Genomic DNA, 9,502 nt, shown 5'->3' with positions numbered 1-9,502 from the left:
AACACACACACACACAAAATCACAAGGCTTACAATAACACCTACTGAGATTACTTTTCTGATGTTATCATTTCAGAATCAGGATGGGATTGCATCAAGATCCCAAGCAAGAGGCACGGAAACTAAAACAATTTCTCACCTTCTAACTGGAAGATTCTAGCAGTTAAAAACAAAAACTGCAATCTGGGCCCAACTACACAGGCACATAGCCATCTCTTCTACTCACCCTTTAAAACTCCAACCCTTCTTTAATTCAAAGAGTTATCTGGTCTTAGATGCTCCTTCATGTGCACCCATTAAGTAAAGACTTAATTACAACAATTTTCTTTTGGCACTTTGAAATAGATGCCAGTTAAATCCTGCTCATCTTAATACTTCCTCTTAGAAATTCTTCCTCATCCCTAAGGATTGGGTGGAAACCTGACCTATGTTCTTTGCAACAGACCCTAAAATTTCTTTATTATGACATTAAATATACTGAATGAGAATTGCCTCTTTGTTTCCTTCAGGAGAACCTAAACTCATTGAGGGCAGGGATTTAGTCTTAAGTTAACACTCAGGAGGCACTTACCTACTTTCTTAAATGAACAACTAAATGAACTGTGTTTTATAGGTACAAAATGCTGATATCTTCTTAGTAAGCTTGCCTGATTAGAAGTCTAGTGATACTTCTTAACCTGACCAGAGTCTAGCATTTAACTATGTCAAAAGAATTTGTGCATGGAATAATAGTTAGGGTTTCTGAAGGGTTGATGATTGTCACCAATATCCAAGAAAAACTTTCCAGTTTATTTTTTTGTAATTCAATGGTCAGAAAATGACATTAAATGAGTCACTGGTTGATTTGTTTCATAAATTACTGTTAGACATTAAACCTAGAAGTAAAAATTCTTATGTTAAGATTATCTCCTTTCCCCAATTCTGCCCATCTACTTTTTAAAGATTGATTTGGCAGGCAGAAATACCATGAGTATTTTTAAGTTTCTGCATAGACCCAATATTACTGACTTGAGGAAACTTAAGTAATGGTACCTCTGGATGCATAAGTGATGTCATTTTCTAGGCTAGCTATTTCTTTGAAGACTCAAATCTCAGAAATGTAACTTATCCTTCAGAATGAGTTCATGATGGACCCATTTTCTTAACCCCAATTTAGAAAAATGCTTCTTCTTCTTCTTTTTTTTTTTCTTTGCTTTCTCCACAGTAGGGCCTTGGCTTATTGAACTTTTTTACCAACCCGGATACTGACATGAAGTAGATATGACTTAAGTATTTGACAAAACAGAGGAAAACAGACAAAGATCACAACCTTGCAATACACCATGACAGAAATGAAACCAGAGTGTTATTGGTGGTCAGTAGAGAAGCAGTTAGCACAATCATTTTTAGTGCCCTCCATTTTTCATTTTCATCATTTGCCTTCTTAAACCTCAACCTAATAGAACAAAGAATCCACAAAACTGATTTAATCAGGATTTATCATTCCCCAACTGAATGTTTTCCCACATGTGGTTCACAGTATTTTAATTCCACAAGGTGCAAATCCTCATCACACACTGTAGCAGATGCTACCAGTGGTAGCCCACCTCTTTTCAACTTCTACTTTTCCAAGAACTCTGATAACTTCCTTCTGTAAGCTTCTGCAACTTTCCAGGGGAGGATTTTCTTGGGGGAGCTGAGCCCACAGACAGAGCAGAATTAAAGTTCTAAGGAGTTGAGAGCCCTAGGGTTAGCCTTTAGCCAAGGATGGGAGGGAGGTGGTGGATGAAAACTCTAGCTCTTTGCTCCTTAGGTGGAACAACTTTAGGAAATGCTCTGCAATGCCTCCTAGAGGTCCCCAGAAGAACCCACAGAGGTAACCTGCTAATCAACACACCCTGTATTGGCTTTCTTTTCACTCCATCCTGTTTCACTTTTCTACATCATTGTTTCTACTCAAATCCTTTTCTCAGCATCTGCTTCTTTGGGAACTTAAACTGATATGCCACAAAAGGCTTCTGTGGTTAAAGAAATTTGTGAAATGTTGGGTTAAATAAAGTTACAAGGGTCTCCTAATATTTGTGATTCTCAAAAAAAGGGAATTAGTATGGATCATTCCCTAATTTAATTACGATTGTCTTTACCTCACTCCTCTCCACCCACGTTAAGCAGTTTATGAGATTAATTTGTGAGGAATTCAAATTTGGGAATACTAACTTTGAAACATTCCAACACCAACAAAACCTCTTTTAAGAAATATTTTTCAGGAAGGTGCTTAGTTTTAAGGATTAGGATTTTTTTTTATGTTATAATTATTAGTTATGAGTAGTTTGCATAACCCATCGTGATTTTCAAAATGTGAGAAACTCTGAACAATTATGAGGTCGTATCTTCAGCTCTACTTGGGATGATTGGCATTGGTGAGCAAACAATTAAATCAAACGATGGGGTAGCCTCAGTCCCCAAGAAACCGTCAAGGAAGTAAAGGCAGTGATAAACACAGTAACATTACTACTTTAAAGTCTGGTTGCTTTGATATAAATACTAGCAAACATTCTGTGATTTGGGAAGACAGATGATATTCCCATTTTACTTTTTTTTTTTTGTATGCTGTATGTTATACGTCATTATTTTTCCATGTGAGTATACGTTAAATTGCAACATCATTTGTTGAATTTTTGTTTGCTTGTTTTGGGGCAGTGCATGCACTGTAAATCAAACTGAGGTGCTCTGAAAAGGCAGGGGAGAATTCTACCAGTGAACTACCCTTGCACCCCCTCATTCCCATTTTATAAATGACCAAACTGATACTCTCACAGAAGTTAAGCGAAGTATAAAAATCATACTATGGAAAGTGACAAGGTCAAGTCCCTTAGGTTGGGGGAACGGAGAACGGCACTCAACTCGACCTGCGGAGGCTGTGTCGCCCCTCCCAACATGTCTTCTGGAACTAATGAACCGCCCCTTCCGGGTGACATGACTTCTGGAACCGCCCCTTCCGGACGTCACCTGACCTCCATTTTTAAAAGCTGCCGCGTCAAAACCTGCGCTTGCGCGGACTCACCTGTCTCCATGTTAGATTTGGTGAGCTCTCCCCAGGGGTGCAGAAATAAACCCGCCGGCTTTAAATTTCCCGGTCTACCTTCCTTCTTTCGCCCCCTTTCACCTCCTAAACCTTTCAAGGACGAGACATCGTATGTCTGGACTCCCGTCTCAATGCTTTCTTCCTCAGTGTTTCTTTTGTTGATCCAAGAACATGAAGATTGAAACAGAGACTGGAGATGATGAGGGAAAGAATCTGGGCGAGGAACAGAGCTGCGGGTTCATAGCTCTAGGCTCTCACCTTGGTGTGTCTCCAGACAGAAATAAAGGTCAGTGTCAGCTTTCTCTTTCCCGCATGTTCTGTTTCTTTTTCCTTAAACACAGAATGGAAGCCAGATTGCCACCCAGCCGTATGTCACTTCATAACTTCTCTCTACTCATTTATATATCTGTCTGACAAATCCAGTTTGGACACAATGTTTAATTTCTGGCGAGAGTCTTCTGCTAAAACGGCTCCTCTGAGGCAGCGACAGGGAACAAGCGCCATTTCCAGCCGCAGAGGGACCCGCTACGGGCACGTGCGCCCCAGCGGGACAGACCTGAGCAGTTCATGACCCGGGACAAAGGCTCCTCCGTGGGTCAATCCCGAACTCCAGGAGCCCAGAGGTGCTGCTCACGTATTTTACAGAGGAAATTTTTGTACAGTGTTATATCTTAACTGGTCTGAGGACCAAGTAGAAGCTGCAGAACCCTAACGAGTGCGGTGAGGCTGGCGTAACCACAGTGCGGGGCCGCATAGTGGGGAAACACGCAAGGAGGAATGCGGGTCCTCCACCAATGAATGCCCACAGGGCAAGATCCTGGACACGTCGCTTATGAACCATTTCATGTGAGTCAGTGACATGATATCTAAGCTTGACAATACCTGTACCATCCTCGAGGGGACATGCCCATGTAATGGGAAAGCCAAAGAACCCAAGGGCTGTCAGGCAGGGAGAACCCACCAGGGAGGAAGCAAGCTTTCTAGCCTCTGAGATCATGAGTCAATACATTTCTGTTGTTTAAAGCCAAAAACAAACAAGCAAACAAAAACTATACCCTCCTCAACAACCCTGATAAGCTGAACTTCATCCTTTCAGACAGTGGAGGAATGAGCATGTGATACTGAACTGGAATGAAACTTCTTCAGTGAATTTAAATTGGAAGGTGTCTCAGCAGGAAACAATGAGATTTATTTGGAGCTGACATTGGAAATCTTATCTTAAGCCTTGAAATCAGCCCCAAATGCCAGAGCTTTGAACATCAAGCTAACCAGTAAACACCTTCTGTGTCTTAGTCTGTGTAGAAATGTTATCTGTATTAAGCACCGGTCACGTTGGGGACACATGAAGCATCTTGAAGGTTATTTAGAGAAACTAGAAGAATTTACAAGAACCTACAACCCCAGACTCTGTTGTTAGTATTTATTTATGAGTGTTGAAGACGATGAAGGGTGTTGCGGAGAAACTGAAGAACATCAGCAATGACCTTATTTTTGAAGCAAACTTAACTGGAGAACCAAACTTGGAAATAGAAACAATTTCTGTGTGTTACAACTCATTTTAAAGATCTTGGAATTCCTACGTTAGCCTCTGAATATTCCTCTCAAGACAGAAACCCCTGAGCAAATGGTTGAGGTGCACATAGATATTAGGAAGTTCTTACAGTTTCTTGCTGGACAACTAGTATATCCTACAAGGGCCCTGTGTAATATTTCAGTAATAGGATTATCCATTTTGATTTGCTTTATGAAGATATTTCATTTCATTATTTCATTCTGGCATTGTCATAGCACTACCATACCAGACTTGTAAGCTCAAAGACCTTGGTTATAGTGGGGAGCAACAATAGGTTGATGTGTTCTAGTGGTCTATGTACTCTCAGTGGCGTGCATCATACACACATATTTCTTCCTTTATAATATTTTAACCAGAAATTGAGTTACTGTGACATAGTTGGATAAACAATATTTTTTCTTTTATCTCCCCCCCCAAAAATTAATTCCCTTTTCTTGAGTTGAAGGAGCAGGAGTGATAGGATTTTAACTTAAAAGAGAGCTTAATTTTTTAATAAATCGATGCAAATGTACTAAGAAATGATGATCATACATCTGTGTGATGATATTAAGAATTACTGATTGCATATGTAGAATGGAATGATTTCTAAATGTTGTGTTAGTTAATTTTTTTTTTTAATTAAAAAAAAAAAGAAGAGAGAGCTTAATGATATAAACAGGAAAACTAGGAGTAAGGCCTCCAGCTTCAGCTTTTTTTTGGGAAGAAAATCCAGCAGATAATTTTTTTAAAAAGTGAAATGGATGATGGAAAGCAGAACTTTGTGTTTTCCCACTTACTTTGGGATTTCTATGGAACATGTGTTTGTGTTATGTCATTTATATGGTTCAAGTAAATGTCACTTAGTCTTTCTCTAGTTTTTGTGATTTTAAATAGGTTTAGTACTCTGAAGATTATTCTAAAAGATTTGAACAATAACAAATGACTTTATGAATACCTGTAGGTAAAATAAAAGGAAAACAAAAACTTAGCCACATAGAAATACTGGTCTTTGGAAGTGGGTGAAATGCAATGGTTCTCAAGAAACCAGGTTGGATGATGTTTCATGATGACTTTCATGGGCATACCTAGGTTTTTAAAACTCCCAAAAATTGTAATGGAAAGTAAGTCATTATGGTTAAAAGCCTTCCTTGGTCAAAAATATTTGGGAAGCCTTGGGTTAATCATGGCCACAATGATTAATTGCATTTCCAGACCTCTACCATAGATGAGACAGACTGCAGGTTACAAGCGATTTCTGATGCATTGGGTATAATGTCATTCCTTTCTTTCTCATTCAAGCAACTGCCCTGATGAAAAATAAACTTTTGCAAATTTTGTAATGTATCATTAATATTATTTTAAATAAATATATTAAAATATATATTTAAAATAATTATTTCAGTATTGCAGTTTATCTCTGTAATTGCATGTGATTTTTGTTGTTGTAAAATTTTTCAAATTATATATATATATATATATATATATATATATATATAGATTAGACAATGAAAACTTTCCTTCCTCTCCTCCTTGACTTCCCAATACTATTTGTTTCCCAAAGTAATGGCTGCTAACGGATATATAGCTATTTTTTAAAATTTAAACGGGACCATATTGTATATATTGTTTGGCAGCTTTTTTTTCCTTTTTATATTATAATGTGGTGATCTTTCCATACTTGTACATATAGTAACATGATACTGTAATATTCTTCCGGAGTAGAATATTAGGGTTTTTGTTGTTGCTGTTTTTGCTATTAAAATCAATGCTTTATCTTTGTTCACATGGCAAGTATTTCCCAGTCTTAGAAATGTAAAGAGGAATTATTGGGTTGAAAGGTATACATATTTCACATTTTGTAGCAGTTAGTTTCATGAGTCAATTTGGCAGGTGATGGTGCCCAGTTGTTCTGTTGCTGTTTGCTTAAATCATCAGCATGTGAAATTCATCTATGGCTTATTACATCTGTGGTCAGCTAAGAGGAGTGCCTTCTTGGATGAGTGACATTTAAATTTGATCAGCTGAATGCTCTAAAGAGAAGAAAGAGAAGCAGCTTAGACCCAGATGTTTGGAGGTACAGAAAGGATATGTCCTGGGGAAAGCCATTTGAAACCAGAAACCAGGAGAGAGGGCCAGTAGACATCATTGTGTACCTTCCCATGTGACAGAGAAACTCAGATGAAAGCAAGCTGCCTTTCCACTGAAGAACTGTAAATTTATAACTAAACAAATCTCCTTTATAAAAGCCAGTCCATTTCTGGTGTATTGTATTCTGGCATCATTAGCAAACTGAAACGGGTAGATATGCTGAAGTTTCCCAAATGTTAGAACAACGTACACATGCATCAGCAGTCTAAGAGATGACCCATTTCTCTGACAATACTGGGTATGATTGCTCTTGTTTTTTTTCTAAGCTGATATGGAAAAAATAATATTGTTTCAATTCACTTTTGCTTATTTATGACTGAGATACAACAACTTTTTAAAACCTTTTATTGTAAAATGTAACACATAAGCAAGGTAAAGAAAGAAAAAAAGCAATAATCAAAGTACATTTCAACAAGTAGTTATAGAACACATGCCAGGGTTTGTTATGGGCTACCATTCCACAACCTCAGATTTTTCCTTCTCGCTGCTCCAAAACACAGGAGGCTAGAAGAAATATTAATGTGATTCAGCAGCCATGCTTGTTTGTTAAATTTCATTTTCTCTATTATAACTCTTCCTTCTCCTTTAATCTCTAATCCTTCTCTTTAATTTAAATCTCTTTAAATCTTTTTAATCCTTCTCCCAATCTATAGGGATCTTTGAGCAAGGCCTGTTCTTTTTTTCATGTTGAGAAGGAGTGTTCACACCAAAGAATCAGGGGATGAAATTAATTGACGATCTTGGAGAGGCTGATCCCTCTGAGTTTTGGAATTTATCTGACCCAGTATCCCTCCAGGAATTATATGTTTCAGGAAGGTAAACCTAGGGTATGAAACCTTTATGGAGACTCAATTCAAGCCCTAGGTGTTAAGAGTCAACGGGAGTGATGTTGATTGGGGTTTAGCAGACCGTGGCAATTAGACATTAACTGAAGCTCACAGAAGAGTAACCTCCAGAATAGCCTCTAGACTCCATTTGATGTCTCTTGGCCACTGATGCCTTATTTTTTTTACACTTCTTTCCCCACTTTTGGTCAGGAAAGCATTGTTGATCCCATAGTGCCAGGGCCAGACTCATTCACAGGAGTCATGCCCCACGTTATCAGGGAGATTTTCACCCCTGTATGGCTTGTATCATTTAGGAGGGAGGGCAACAATTTTCCTAGCAGAGTTGGGCTTACAGGGAGAGAGGCCACATCTCAGTAACAAAGAGGCTTCCTCGAAGCAACTCTTAGTCCTTGTTGTGGGTAGTCTTAGCTTCTCCCCTACAGTGATAAGTTTCATAAGGGCATGCCTCAAAATCCAGGGCTTGGGGGGTGCAAGGGTAGTTCAGTGGTAGAATTCTCACCTGCCATGTGGGAGAACTGGATTTGATTCCTGGTCCATGTACTTTCCCCAAAACAAACAAACAAAAAAAGCAAAGCAAACAAACAAAAACTCAACAAATGGTGCTGCAATAACAGGATACTCACATGGAAAAATAGTGAAATGTGACCTCACCATAAAGCATACAAAAAAAAAAAAAAATAGAAATCCAGGGCTTGGCCTATTTTCTTGGGAGTCCCCAGTGGTTGAAAAGGTATCTGGGGTTTCCCAGATGGGAGAGTTGAGTGGCTGCAGATATTTTTTTCCCCCTTTAGGCCCTCAAGGGACTCCACCAATACTTGATGTATCCTGTATTACATCAAGTAATACATCTCCACCATAGTCTGAGATGTATCCTGGTACTAAATTACTATACAGAAGATTTCTGGAATTCCTAATAATAGAAGATTTCATTCCCACTGGGGACTCCAGGAGTTTGGGTTGTCTAAATGAGCTATCCAGAGAGGTTGATTTAGATTGTGTATTACAGTAAATTTAGGTTCTAGTCATAATAAACCTCTCTGCCTTTGGTCTCATACCATAGCTGAAGGTCTAGAGTGCACACACCATCATCTTTTATCCTGCATTATGTTTTACCTTAGATTGAGTCAGATTGGCTTCATTTTAAGCTCTGAGGCCTGATCTCTTTCTCAGTTACATTGACTGTTATTATATATAGCTATGCTAACTTTGAGGGCTGCAGCACTCCATTTCTGGGTTTTATGTGTCACAAAGTTACTCAGAGTTCCAGGGAAATACCAGTGGATGCACATACAGCTCTGTGTCTCAGAACTTAGAAATACATTTACAACTTCAGACTAAATGTGGCTGCTGCTATAAGGGCTTAAAATTTAGGCTCCCATTTTCTTATAAGTATTCTCTGAGAGAGACCTTATCATATTTGTTCTTTTGTTTCTGGCTTCTTTTGCATAACATATTGTCCCCAAGGTTTATTCAGTTCATTGTGTGCATCTCAATGCCCTTCCTTTTTGTAGCTGCATCATATACCATTATAGAAATGTATCACCATTCACCATTGTGCTTCTCAGTCCTTGTATCTCTCGGCTCCCTCCATCCATTGGGCATTGTGGATAATGTCCAAAGTAAACAACCAGTGTCTTACAAAATCCTTTCTTGGTTGTACAATCAGCAGCAATCTCAATTTTAGACAATATTGGTCCATAACAACAAAGAACTGGCAAACACAACATCACCGAATATCAAATCAAAATGAGCCCTTATCACTTGCCCTCCCCCCCCCCCATTAGTTGTCCCTTGTGTGCTTTGGTACTGTTGATGTCTTCCCATCAACTGTTGGCCATAGCATGCATTTTTAGTCCTCTCTCCCATATCCCTTTACTATTGACTCTTTGTC

At 38.7% G+C, this 9,502-nt stretch overlaps 1 long non-coding RNA gene across 9 annotated transcripts in view; it reads left to right on the top strand.

The window, feature by feature from the left end:
* Positions 1-2,996: 2,996 nt before the first annotated feature.
* The window catches only part of LOC143654287 (uncharacterized), a 397,473-nt gene continuing 390,967 nt past the window's right edge, over positions 2,997-9,502 (top strand). For 8 of the 9 annotated variants that reach the window (XR_013161747.1, XR_013161744.1, XR_013161746.1 and 5 more), the window contains exon 1: positions 3,014-3,349. This is a non-coding gene — a long non-coding RNA (uncharacterized LOC143654287). Of the gene's footprint in view, positions 3,350-9,502 lie in introns of all 9 variants that reach the window. The other variant, XR_013161743.1, reaches the window with a different exon arrangement.

This window comes from Tamandua tetradactyla, chromosome 13 (genome assembly GCF_023851605.1).
Source record: "Tamandua tetradactyla isolate mTamTet1 chromosome 13, mTamTet1.pri, whole genome shotgun sequence".
Lineage (NCBI taxonomy): Eukaryota > Metazoa > Chordata > Mammalia > Pilosa > Myrmecophagidae > Tamandua > Tamandua tetradactyla.
The sequence above is the reverse complement of the archived record's forward strand: the minus strand, read 5'-3'. Positions and strand labels throughout refer to the sequence as shown.